Source organism: Scyliorhinus torazame, chromosome 21, assembly GCF_047496885.1.
Source record: "Scyliorhinus torazame isolate Kashiwa2021f chromosome 21, sScyTor2.1, whole genome shotgun sequence".
Classification (NCBI taxonomy): domain Eukaryota; kingdom Metazoa; phylum Chordata; class Chondrichthyes; order Carcharhiniformes; family Scyliorhinidae; genus Scyliorhinus; species Scyliorhinus torazame.
In genome coordinates this window covers 113,757,462-113,770,826 of record NC_092727.1, presented here as the reverse complement: position 1 = coordinate 113,770,826, position 13,365 = coordinate 113,757,462, and positions in this window count along the sequence as shown.

Here is a 13,365-nt window from a genome sequence, read left to right as displayed (position 1 = left end):
GCACTTTATAAATGGGAGTCTCTTCTTTCCCTCCTTATGACACAGGATTGCTGGCCTGAGGATTTGCTGGAATTACATCTCCTGCTCTTCACTTCAACACCACGTCCTGTCAGGTGATGTGTTAACCTCATCCAAAGCACAGACAGACTGGAGGGAAATACAATCTACACTGCATTTAGAATTTTAATTCATATAGTACATATATATGTATAAAATGCAGATAAACAATACATGTGTCTGGATGTGTGCTGGACCAGTGTTGTCGTGCCCACAATCTCTGCATATTTAGATCCTGACTACCCAATGAATGGAGACATTGTAGCTTTGTGAATGGAGGAATCAGAAAAGTATCAGATGAGCTGTCATGCGGTATGCTATACAGTTGAAATATTCATCCTGATCTGAAAATCCCTCCACAGCCATGACTGATACATCGGCATTTAACTATGGCCAGCCCTACGTCCCCTCCTCCATCCTCAAGTCCTCCTGTGCTTCACCCCCTCCCTCCATCCCACTTTCATTCACAGACTAGCTGACTCAGTCTTTCACTGTGGAGCTCCTTGCCAGATCACAAGCCTCCTGACCCCATACCTGTACGTTTAAAAAACCTTCTCTGAAGGCATCTCTTTGACCAAACAATCTCTCTCCGAAACCACCCAGAAAGACTGACTGCCTCGTCCTTTACTCCTCCATGAAGCCACTTGGAAGGTTTTCTGCTTTGAAGGCTTATAGTGGCAAGCTGAAAACATTCTAATCATGGCATGGGAGCACTGAGTTTGGTCAAAGGGGACAGTAGCACAGTATACCGGTGTACAGACTGGGTGATTATTATGATCGGGCAGGTCGCAAACGTCATGCAATCAAAACCCCACAAACAGAAATTTGATAAGAAATCACAACTATTTTCTATTTGTATTTTACCACAAGAAAAAACATGTACGGAAGTCAGGAGCCACAAATTCCAGTACCACTTTTGGATATTTTGAACATTAATTCAAAACATTTATCAACAAAAGAAACCTTAAACACATGAGATTACACTTTCACGGTTAACAGTAGCCCTACAGGACATTTCCCCCAAAAAGTCTCCTACTTGGTTAGACTCACAAATAAATACCCCTTTGGTCAGCAGTCCTTATAGCTATTTAATCTATAAAATACCCAATAATATTATCACAAGAAAGTATTTCACAGAACTTCTCGCTCTCTCTCCTACTTGGTTCAAGACTTTAAGCCAAAACCCTACTTTCTCTAAAAACTAGAAACTTCTAGGGTGGCTGAAGGCTGCTCACTTCACTTCTTCACAATTCTGTCCCAACACAGTGCACTCTCTTCAGGAAATCTTACGTGGCCACACCCAGCGCAGGTCCCGACCTCTCTTTAAATATGTTTGTGCCTTTGGTCTTTTCCCATTGTCCTTATCCTTCTTTGAAATTTACCTTTCCCAGAATACAAAATCTTTTTATGTTCTGAGGCATGATCAATTTGGCTGGAGACGAAGTTGAATTCAAACTGAGGCTTTATTAGTATCTGAAGTGTGGCCTCCCACAGCAGCTGACGAAATGGCTGTGAGCTGAAGGCCACGCATATTTATAACCCGGCTCCTGGGCGGAGCTAGCATGCAGGGGCCCAGGTGAACCTGTAGCGCGGGTTCTACCGTACAACCCTTAATATAGGAACACAGTGGTTTACCACATGTTCTACTTATGGCCACCACTTACGGGTAAAATAAAATTGAATAACTAAGCCTTATTAATTGATGACCATGTTCCAGCTGTAATTGTTTTACTACCCTTTGAAACTTAACAACTGAACGCTTACAAACCATCATGGTACAAACTTTTACCTATGTCTTATTTACCTGTGGAACATCCAACTCGGCCCTATTCACTTCAAATGCCCGTCTTTCACACCTCGCCCCTTTGATGTCCTCAACTTTGTAGACACTCAGTCCCCAGGTTAATTAAATTAGTCATAAGCACACATCTTGTACAACCTTGTTTTACAAAGTACCACAGTGGACGCCAGAAATATGTTTTAAAAATAAAATTTCCTTCACAGTGATCAAGTTTCAGCTTTGGCTGATATACACTCGGGTGTGTCTCCTCAACAAGGCAAGATCTTAACAACAGAATTGGCAGAGTCAAGATGGCAGCCAATAATAATGAGTGGGAGTATCAAACCACGTCTACATGGGCATTCTCTACCAACTCACTGTGGAACGTGACAGGGGGAAATCGTTCTATCCTCTCCACTGGACTCCAGGGCATGTGACTCAAGAGGTTGTAACGGGTGTAGGAATAAGGGGAAGAATGGATTACACCCAACAGGGAGCCTCTCACCTTATTTTCCAGAATGGATATGTTCACTTCTAAGAATTGCGCTGTAATCTTCAGAAAATGTCAAAACTCTACCTTGTAAAGGCTTCTCTGGTTTTTGCAGTTTGGAACATTCTCTCATGAACAAGTCATTTTTTGTGCATTTTTCCAAGGATTAGTAGAATAAAGTGACAACCCGAGACAGGAAGTAATAAATCTCTGACTATCAAATTAAAATGCAAAGCATTATGTTACATCTGTAAATGGCCAGTGAAAGCTCTGTCGATGCATCACACAGCGAGAACGTAGAAAACAATGTGTCATTTGGAATGGTCAATTTGATTAATATGGCGGATGAAAATAGATCACTTATTGTATCCACTTTATCTTTGAGAAATGCAGTGTTCAAATTGAAAACACCTGGATGTGGGACAAGTGCTGAAATGTAGACAGTAGCCAAAACAGGAGGAGAAACATGAATTGAGCGGTTATTTTCCTTTTGGCATTTTCCCTTTCGCCCTCTCTGAAATACACATGAAACGTTAGCAATGAACTGACTTAGCATTTGGCTTTGAGGCCATTTTGTATTCAATTAACAGCCCGCTAGAAATAAGACAAATTGATTTGTAAAGTTGAAATGAGAACCACGATGCGTGTTTACATTTAGGCTGAGACAGTTATTTCATTGGCAGACAAGCGTTTCATTAATCGCAGTTAATGATGGGAATTATTTCATCCAGATTCAAGAGCTGTTACTCTTGCAAATGCTTTCTTGTGATTACATGCGATTACATGTTTTCTGCCAGCTATAAATCTGAATATTTCATCCGTAGAATTCGGCATTCGGCATTAATTTTACATTTATTTTCTTGAGCTGATTTAATGTCAGTTGACTTACCCTCTCACCCTCATCACTGAACTTTGGGATAGTAACTGGATCGTTCTTTCACAGAACTGGCACAGGCAAGAGTGGTCTCTGTGGTATTTCAAAAGAGAAGCTTGCAAGGTACAAAACAAACAAGAGCTTTATTGGGAAGGTGTTGTCACACAGGCTGCTAGTGTAGACTGACTATTAGCCCGTTCTGGTATCAGATTCTACCACACAGTCGCAAACCAAGGGACACTATGGGCGTGATTTTCCCACCATGTTGCGCCCAGCACCAAACCCGTCTGCGTTGGGGGCATCGGGAGATGGGAAAAATTCAACAGAGTCATGCAATGTTCCAAATCTTTACTCCACAATTAACATAAAGGAGAGGCAAAGATAACTTTCCAATGCCTTTGTGTACTTTACAATGAGAAAGTGTCTTCAGCGAGCTGTTCTTTTAAATAAATGTGTCGCCTTCTCAAATATGATCCCATGTGCATTCACTGCCTTGTGAAATATCTGTCTTTGAAATTAAAGTGAAACAGAATTTCTGGCAAATCTGGGGGGAAAATGCAGAAGTAAACAGAATCACAAAATCACATAGTTGTCACAGGACTGGAGGCCATTCAGCCCCATTGTGTCTGCACCGGCACTCTGAGCAATTCAGTTAGTGCCATCCTCCTGTAACGCTGCACACTTCCTTTTCAGATAACAGTCTAATTTTGAATGCCTCGATTGAACCAGCCTCCACCACACTCTCCAGCCACAAATTCCACAGCCTTCCCACTCGCTGCGTGAAACGACTTTTTTCCTCTTGCTCACAAGTACGGCACATGGGGACACACCACCTTCTCACCCCTATCCTGATTTCCATGGGCAGCGCGGTAGCAGTGAACAACACGGTAGCACAGTGGTTAGCACTATGGCTTCACAGCACCAGGGTCCCAGGTTCAATTCCCGACTTGGGTCACTGTCTGTGCGGAGTGTGCACGTTCTCCCCGTGTCTGCGTGGGCTTCCTCCGGGTGCTCCGGTTTCCCCCCACAAGTCCCGAAAGACGTGCTGTTAGTTGAATTGGACATTCTGAATTCACCCTCGGTGTACCCGAACATGCGCCAGAAAGTGGCGACTAGGGGCTTTTCATAGTAACTTCATTGCAGTGTTAATGTAAGCCTACTTGTGACAATAAAGATTATTATTAATTTGGGGACATGAGGTGCATGGTTGGCCTTCCCGCTGCCAATTCCACCTTTGCTGCAAACCCTCCCAGGGTTGCTTTCAGTCTTCCTGGGGAGGGGTGGCAGAAATCGCTCATTGTCAGATATTCAGTGCCTGATTGAGGGACACAGCATCAAGAAGGGAGGGCTAGCTGAGGAGCCACACCTCTTTCTATGCTGCTGACTCTCCTCCGCAACCCCCATCCTCATCATCCCTAGCCTGTGGCCAGGGTCCCTCCGCAATCCTGGGCCTCGGATGGATGCATTACCGGCAGAAGCCATCTCCTCCCTGGTGGCGCTGTCTAGCAATGCTAGCTGCCCGCCTCAAATTGACCAGCAGCTCTTGAGGGGGGGGTGGTAGGGTGGGGGTTGGTGAGATTCCTGCCCCTGTTGTCCTCAATCCTGGAAAAGGCTCACCGTTGCCCAGTTACATGCCATACTTCAGGCCGACCTCCTGGAAATTGGAAATGTGGGGCTCTCACCTGTTCATCAGCTGGTCAGAGAGACCCTTGTCACCTACGTTAAATTCTTCCCCATGTTTATGAGGAAATATTTGGCATGTCATGAACAAAAATGCACAAGCTCAGAAATTTGTAAGCTCCTTGTTCATTGATAATTTCATATACGATTCAGGGATTAGTAAATATATTTAGCTTAATAGAAATTGTAAATCTATCGGTAGGGATATAAATCTGCAACTGGCATCAAATTAATTCCAGTCAGAATTTTAAGTCACGTGCAAAGCATTACAATCAAAATGTTTTGCCTGGGTTCTTTGAATTGAACTGGGGCATGGATATAATGGAGACAAAAGAAATGTAATACATATGTTATGAAACTTCCCAGAGGCAAGAACTTCTGTTCATAATCATAATGAAAACCATCAGATTGGCAGCAGTTGAGGTATTCAGCATTGCAATTTCAAGATGGTAGCAGTTAAAGTCCATCTATGGTTAATTGGGAATCTTTCAGCATGGAAAACCATCTTGCAAAAGCAAGTAGAAATGTTTAACCTTACGTCTTTTGGAAGTTCCCCCGAAGGATCTGATAGCCACGTCAAGAGATAGGCTGAACTTAGAATGTGAACTGTGGACTCAGTTTACCTCATTATAGAGTAAATAGAATTCACTACTTATGTTCACTTGGTATCAGATAAGTCTAATGGACGTTGACCCTTTCAGAGTTCTTTTGGCTCTGTGCATCATTCAATATACAGTTCTCTTTGTCCGCATAAAGATGAGGAAAAGGCAGTGGGTACCACTGGACATTTTGCTTGGCCCCAGACATTTTACTGGATTAGTTTTGCAAATCTACAAGGAATAATGGGTCTCTACAGAGAGGCAGCATAGATTCAATGGGCTGAATGGCCTCACTCTGTGCCATAATGACTCTATGATTAGCCAGTCCTGTAACTAAGGATGGCATTCTCTCATTTTAAGGCTAAGTGCGATGGTGGACGGCTCCGGCAGCACCTTGCCTGCTGGCCAGAATGATGGGATCCCCCGCCAGATTCTGCGTTTGGAATCTCATTAATTATGCACAGGCTGAGTCACCTGGAAGGCCACTAGCTGATTCATCTGCCCGTCATCAGCTGACGGGTTCAAAGGTCTCGGCACAATATTTAAACACCCACCCAGCCCATTCATATCGCTCTCTCCCGTCCACCAGTCTTCACCAGACAGTGCATGATGTCAGCAACCCAGAGGGAAAAGGCTAGCAGCCTCAAGAGGAAGTCTCTTCCTCGATTCAAACACCCTCCCACCCAAGCCCATTGCCTGTGAGGCACCCATGCCCCACCTGGACCTCTACGCACTGCAACTGGAATCTTCCAGCAAAACCCGCCATTAAATGACATGGTATCCCTTTGACCCCGTTGTTTGTGAGCTTTTCATGTGGCCTTGTTGGGATCCAACTTCCCTCCCCTCAATCTTCTCTCTGCCTTCCATTGTTCATCTTCTTCATCCACCGCCTTGAACCTCTAGTTGGCATCAAAAGCCCTCCCCCTCCCTCCTCTCCTTGTACAACCCTCTTTCCACATTTCCCCCTTTGACTTTGTCAGGCCAACCCAATCCCTACCCCCTCCCCCTTGCCCAACCATCATCTGGCACTCCACCCCCGGTTGAACTTTGGGCCTTTGTTGCGGTGGCTGCATGCGTCCTGCAGAACAGTCCTGACCAGATAGACACTGGTGTGTGGCACCAGGAAGAAGGAGGCTCCCGTACTCCCCAACCTCAGGCGCAGTACTGATCCGAGAAAGTGACAAAGGGGGGTCCATTGTCCAGCTTTGTGCTGTCCATGAAGACCAGCTCAGCATGGAGATGGAGGGCAGGAACCAGTCTGTGTATAACACATCAGGAGCAGCACGGGACTATAGCAGAAAGTTGTTGCACTCACCCTAAATGACAATTGGGTTTTAGACTGATGTGATTTACAGCAAGATTAGAAGGCCTGAAAGGTTGGTGGCGACAGTTTTTTTAATGAGCATTCATGAGATGCAAGTGGTGTTCATGCCACCAGTCAGCGAAAAGACTCTCCTGCTACAAACCCACCAGTGGGAGAATTGCAACATGATTTTAAGCGGGTGGGTTTACGACTTTTTGACTCCCGCTAGATTCTCTGCTCCTGTCTGCCACTGAACCTGCCTTGGGCGAGATGGGACACCCCGCCCTCAGTTTTTTGAGGGTAGACCCTAGAAACAACCCGAATGAGTACTTTTATTGGCTCAAACATGTGGAAATTAATCACTTCTGGCCTTTCACTGCTTTTTTTGCTATTTTGCCAATTCTGCAAATAAAGGGTTCAGATGGCCTTGTCAATATCAAACAAACTGCAGATGATTCCTTGGCTTCAGCTGAATCCTACAAGGACAGCTCTCCTCTCCGCTTGTTTCCAAAAGTGTTATGATATGTTCTAAAGGGAAAGGCAGGGTTTGAATGGCAGCTGGTGTCATGCATTCCATATAGGAATGTAAATATTGTTACATTATCAATATTGTTTGAGTGTACACGCTGTAAATACTACATTAATGCTCAATAGAAATTCTGATTAAAAAGTGCCTCAGTGAGTTGTTACAAGGCCATTTATTGATTTTGTTTCGTTCTTGCAAAATTGGAAAAAAAAAATTTGAAAGGACTCAATTCAGGCAGCCTTTCGTGGGACTGTGTCACAGACAGAGCAAGGCAACTTTTCACCCGCACCATGTTTTGAAACGACTTGGATTGCCTTGGCTCACAAACCCAGGAAGAAATTGGTACGGGGCATGTAGCCCCAATTCTGTGTTCCCCCTGCAGTCGTTGCAAAGCTGCTATTGCAGAGCACAAGACAATTGAATCAATCCCCTTATTACCCTTTAGAGTCATGGGGCTGGATTCCATAGAGTCGCGTTTTACAGCACAGAAACAGGTTCTTTGGGCCATCGCGTCTGCACCGGCCGTCAGGTACCTACCTATTCTAATCCCATTTGGTCCGTTGACTTGTATGCTACAACATTTTAAGTGTTCATCTAAATGCTTCTTAACTGTTGAGAGGGTTCCCGCCTCTACCACTCTTTCAGGCAGTGAGTTCCAGATTCCCACTACCCTCTGGGTGAAAACAAATCCTCAAATCCCCTCTAAATCCCCTGCCCCTGACCTTAAATCTATGTGCTTAGAAATAGATGGAAGTTGCAAAAAGGATACTGGCATGGGGAACATTTAATCTCCATGTGAGCAAAACATCCACAGCCTAAATTCCCATATCTTTCCAACCCCTTTTCCTTGATCCATATACATGTAATCTAAGCATGAATCTTGACATATTTATACCGCAACTGTGAACTCTAAAAGCAAACTCCACTGTAAAATGTACATATTTGCTCTAAATCGCATGTTTATTTTTGTAACTATGATTCATTGTCCCAGACTCGTACATTTGTTATCAGGACAAGAATATGTAGGGGTCAAATTTGTTTCCCAGGAAACGAATGAAAATCAGAAAGAGTTGTTCCAACTCACTCCAACATACTGCCAGGAGACAAGTTACAAGGTGACACAGGTAGTGATTGGCAGTGGAATGCATGCCAGTACCCTTAGCTCTCAAATGGCACATTAAACATGTACGAATGTAAGAAATAGGAGCAGGAGTAGATAATTTTGTCCCTCGAATCTGACCAGCCATTCAATACAATCGTGACTGATCTACTACGTCATCTCTGTTTGCCTACTTAGTCCCCAAATCCCTGAATCCCTGAGAGACCAGGGGCCAGATCTTCCGCTCAGCAACAGGAATGACAAGTCATACCATTTCCCATCTTTGCAAACCCAACCCTGTCTTGTCCTTCCACTCCCACAGTATTTTCGTCTCCATGATATGTGGATGGCAAGGTTTGGCTCTGCCGCCTCCCTAGGCTGACCATAGGCAGCGTCAAAGGTGCATGGGTGCCAAGGTCAGCAGGTTAGAAGACCCGTCACGGGTCTCTGGGACATCAACCTTATGTTCTACATCATTGTTAGGCACCCTAGCCCTCAGCTTTCACCCCCAGGTCTACTATATTTTGCATGTCCCTTCATGTTCCTCATATCCTCCACGCTGCCTCCATGTCATCTGGAAAAGCAGATGCCTGGCCATCTGACCAAACTGCTTCTGTTAATACAGTTGCCAGATGACCTCATTATGAATGTTTCGCTGATGGATTTAGCTCAGAAGTGGTCTGTTCACATAGCTTGAAGGGGAATGCCTGCTTTGTTTGTTTGACTGTCTTATGAGGTTGGAACAAGATTTTCTTTGTTTGACGTGGTTTTTCAATGCCAATTTGTTTATTTGTTCCCCTGGTAATCGGCTGGATTTTTTTTATTGCAGCATTTTCCAAGTTTGAAGGAGCTATACTTTGTCTGACCTGACAGACGGACTTCAAAGGAAAGATTTCGTAGGAGAGCAGAGAAGTTGTCGACACCTTTCTAGTCATTATTTATTCCTCAATCAACATCACTAAAATAGATTATCAGGTCATTAGCACGTGACTGGTTGTGGGAGTTTGCAGTGTGTAAATTAGCTGCTATGCTTCCTACAACAGTAAGAGTACTTCCTGTTTACTTCCTTTGTTCCTATTTCTTTTATGTTAGTTTATTATTAAGGTCCGTGGACCCATAATCGAGATGTGCTTTTAAGCAGAAGACTCAACGTTGAAACAGCCTGCTTGTCAGAACGTTGTGTTTCCAGGTTTTATTTTTGGAGAGGAGAAGCAGACTACTGGACACCGAGAGGATGAGCCATGGTCATAGATTGAGTGAGCCATGGTCATAGAATCATAGAATTTACAGAGCAGAAGAAGGCCATTCGGCCCATCGAGTCTGCACCGGCTCTAGGAAAGAGCACCCTACGCAAGCCCACACCTCCACCCTATCCCCATAACCCAGTAACCCCCCCCCCCCCCACCGGCCAACACTAAGGGCAATTTTGGACACTAAGGGCAATTTAGCATGGCCAATCAACCTAACCTGCACATCTTTGGACTGTGGGAGGAAACCGGAGCACCCGGAGGAAACCCACGCGCACACGGGGAGAACGTGCAGACTCTGCACAGGCAGTGACCTAAGCCAGGAATCGAACCTGGGACCCTGGAGCTGTGAAGCAATTGTGCTAACCACTATGCTACCGTGCTGCCCCCACTATGCTACCATGCTGCCCCCATTATGCTACCGTGCTGCCCCCACTATGCTACCGTGCTGTCCCCACTATGCTACCGTGGTGCCCTCACTTTGCTACCGTGCTGCCCCCACTATGCTACCGTGCTGCCCCCACTATGCTACCGTGCTGCCCCCACTATGCTACCGTGCTGCCCCCACTATGCTACCGTGCTGCCCCCACTATGCTACCGTGCTGCCCCCACTATGCTACCGTGCTGCCCCCACTATGCTACCATGCTGCCCCCACTATGCTACCGTGCTGCCCCCACTATGCTACCGTGCTGCCCCCACTATGTTACCATGCTGCCCCCACTATGCTACCGTGCTGCCCCCACTATGTTACCATGCTGCCCCCACTATGCTACCGTGCTGCTCCCACTATGTTACCATGCTGCCATGGATCTTAGGAACCATGGGCTGGATTCTCCGTTTTGGAGACTAAGTCCCCTTGCCGGCGTGAAAACTGTGGTCTTTTACGCCTGGAGAACTGGCGCATAACGATCACCGATTCCCCGTTTTGCTGGTGGCTATCAGGGAGGCAGCGTAGAGCTCGCAGCTGTAGCTGCCGATGCAGCCCTCAGCGCTTCCGGCTCCGAGGCTGCGCATGTGCACAGCGGCGGCCTGCACTGGCTGTGTTGTGCTCCATGGTGGACTCAGCCCGTGGACCTAGACCGCCAAAGAAGTGCCCCCCCTCCGACCACTCGCGCGCCCTGGACCGCCCGCCCACAGTGCCCCAGCCCTGAATGAAGTCCCACCTGGCCGCGGATTGGCCCTCCCCTGACTGTGCCGGCCCCGCACTGTGTCCGCAGCCACCTTGCTGAGTTCACGAACGGTGTGAGCACACGTAACCCACGTCGTCAGGAACTCGGCCTGTGGGGGACAGAGCATCGCCAGGTGGGCCTCAGGCAATGGCCTGAGATCGTGGATTATCGGCGAGGCGTACTCCAAGAGTACGCCATTTTTCAGGGGGCGGAGAACTCAAAACACGGCGCCGCACCCGATTTTGGCGCCAAAACAGATTCTCCGCCCCATCGTCGAGCGCGATTTGGGGAGCGGAGAATCCAGCCCCATGTTTGGAGGGAGTCAGATCAATTGATTAACTGGGAACTGGTGGGTTGTCATGGGACAGTGTTCTGCCTGACAACGGTCAGTGATTGTTTCCTGCGTGAAGTCTTCTGAGAGAACTGGGCAGAGCTGCTTAGATCTTGGAAGTAAAATGAACGGTTTCTCTTTCTCTCCTGTTTACTGAAGTGAAAGAACTACTTTATTGTTCTGAAAGCAGTGAGTGTCCTGGCACATCCTTTGCTGTGAACCTGAAATGATGCTGAGTCTGCAGAGAAAGTAGGCAGCTTCGCCAGAGAAAATCATGTCAATCCTAGAAGGAAGGCAGTACCAAACGAAAGCCTGAATTTCAGATAGATATTGACTGGAAGTCATCGTGGTGCATCAGAGATCCTTTTATTTTTATTCATTTTTTTTTTCATTTCCACCACCCATTCCTCTCTCTGGTGTTTGTCTGGGTATGTGTGTGTAGAGAGTGGGCGAGTAAGAAAGTGGGGGCGTTAGGAAAGGGGTAGTAGATAGTCAGTTACATTTTCCGTCCATTTAATTATAATAAAAGGTTATTTATGTTTTTAAAGTTACAATCCTGGTGACTGTATTTTATTGGACTCAATCAAGGACCTTGGATATTTGAAGAAAATCTAATTTCACCTGTGTTGTGGCTCCAGGTCAGGTGGGGCTGGAATTGACCGTGTGCGAGCCTCGTGTCTCGTGACACTACATCACAAAAGTACTTCATTAGCTGCGAAGTACTTTGGGATATCGTAAGGTTGTGAAAGATACGATTATCCCCTGGCTGACGGCAAAATCACAAAAAAGCAATTGGGCGGAGTAGTGCCTTCGACGCCAAGATCGCGGTAAGTGCCGGTTTGATGCCAAATCGGAATCCTCCGGCGTAAATGCATCGCTCGTCACACGCCATTTAAGCACCGTTGGCATATCATTAGTGGGCCTGACCCTCTATTCTCCGGGGCCTCCGCCATTCACCGCCGCCGATGGGCCGAGTTCCCGACGGCACGGTTCACTTGTGATCTCAGCGGTTGGGAACCCGGCGTGGCAGCTGCGGACTGTATCCAGCGCCGCCACAGTCGTCCGGGAGCTGTGCTGGCCGGGGAAGGGGGGGCATCCGCGAGGGCTGGAGGTACTGGTGGGGGGTGACTCGGTGGGGGGCAGTATTTGACAGGTCGGGTCCGCGCACGGCCGGCATCATGTTTCATGGCGTGACCGCTGGAAGACGTCGCCGTGCGAATGCGCAGCCACGGACCCGGCCATTTTCACCAGCAACTTTTGTCTTGGGAGCCGGGGGTTTTATTCAATGCGGCTGCTAGCCCCTCACCGGTCGCAGGATGGGTGAGGGTTTGGCGCCAAGTTTTCTGTCGTAAAACACCACAGTTCCTCCGCTGGCGCCAACACTCAAGAATGGTGAATCCAGCCCCATATACACGTAAGTTTTTCCCTTTAGCCCTGCATCTGTACATTCCACTGGTGAACCTTCAGGGAAATGTAACAGGAACACAGTTAGCGCTCACTCCTGCATCTTTATAAGGCCACATTTCACCTGTTGCCGGTGCAGGAACTTCACTGATGATCTGCACCCACAGACGAGTATCCCTAGATGTCCCAAGGCAACATAAAGGGAGTGTAGGCGCAGTGCCAGGGGTCACCGTCCATCGCTCCTGAACTTTGTGCCCAAGATATAAGTGTACCCCGTAGTACAAATTCCAGGAAAATCAGACCCAAGGCATCTTTTGAAGTGAACTAAATGCTTGTGCTTTTGGCAGATATTCTGCTGTATTTGCTCAAGGACTAAGGACCATTTTATCGTGAGGCCATTGGGAGCTGGAGTTGCCTGAGCAACAAAACTAAAACAGATAATTGAAAATGTTTCCATTGCGTTTTTCATGTTGCCAAAGAATACGGAGTTAGCCTACTTCAGGCAGTGTCCTTGACCACAAGCATCATCCAGTTAAAGTGGACATCTCCACTAATGAAATTATCATGAACCGGCAGCTGTACTGCGTTGTGCCGATTTGACCTTTAGATTTCAAAAAATCCTTTGGTTCGGGTCACTCAAAACTACTAGCAACTGCCCATCTGTCACCTGGATGCAAAGGTTAATCCATCTGTAGCTAAATACACTGTTACTGCTGTTTGTGAAGTCAGATAAAGAGGAGTTTGTGGGGCGACTCTGTCTGCCAAGCTGTCAGTGTGTTTGAGAAGAAGATTTATAGAGTGAGAA